The following is a 629-nucleotide window of genomic DNA, read 5'->3' as shown; positions in this document are numbered from 1 at the left end:
GGCATCACTGACGTGATGGACATGAGTTTGAGCAAGCTCCGGGAGATGGTGAAGGACAAGGAAGCCTGGCGTGCTGCAGTCCCTGCGGTTGCAAAAAGTCATATACGACTGAGCAACTGAACAACAAAACAAACATCATATTGGATATTGTACTTCAAAACCAAAGAACCTATTTTCTTTTCAAATGTGCATGAAATATTATTTATTTGTTGAGCTATAAAGCGCGGCTTAACAAATTTGAAAGAATTCCAATCATCCAGAGACCATTTTCTGACCACAGTACAATTAAGAGAGAAACTTAAAGGTACCCAGAAAATCAATCCTATGTGTACTTCAAAATAATTCATGGGTTAAATTTTTTTAAAAATCAGGTTGAAAATTAAAAGTGCTTTAAATTGAATAACAATGTATTGGCTGTCTACCTGTCCCTCCTTGTTGAGTGGTTGTTTCCCTGACTGACTTGCGAAATCTTAAACCCAGGAAAGGACTTGAACCAGCTGGATCCAGAAAACAGTTTTTTTTTTTTTTTATTTTATTTTTAAACTTTACATAATTGTATTAGTTTTGCCAAATATCAAAATGAATCCGCCACAGTTATACATGTGTTCCCCATCCCGAACCCTCCTCCC

The sequence above is a fragment of the Bison bison genome, unplaced genomic scaffold (genome assembly GCF_000754665.1).
Source record: "Bison bison bison isolate TAMUID 2011002044 unplaced genomic scaffold, Bison_UMD1.0 scf7180017864327, whole genome shotgun sequence".
Classification (NCBI taxonomy): Eukaryota; Metazoa; Chordata; class Mammalia; order Artiodactyla; family Bovidae; genus Bison; species Bison bison.
This window is presented reverse-complemented; position numbering follows the sequence as displayed.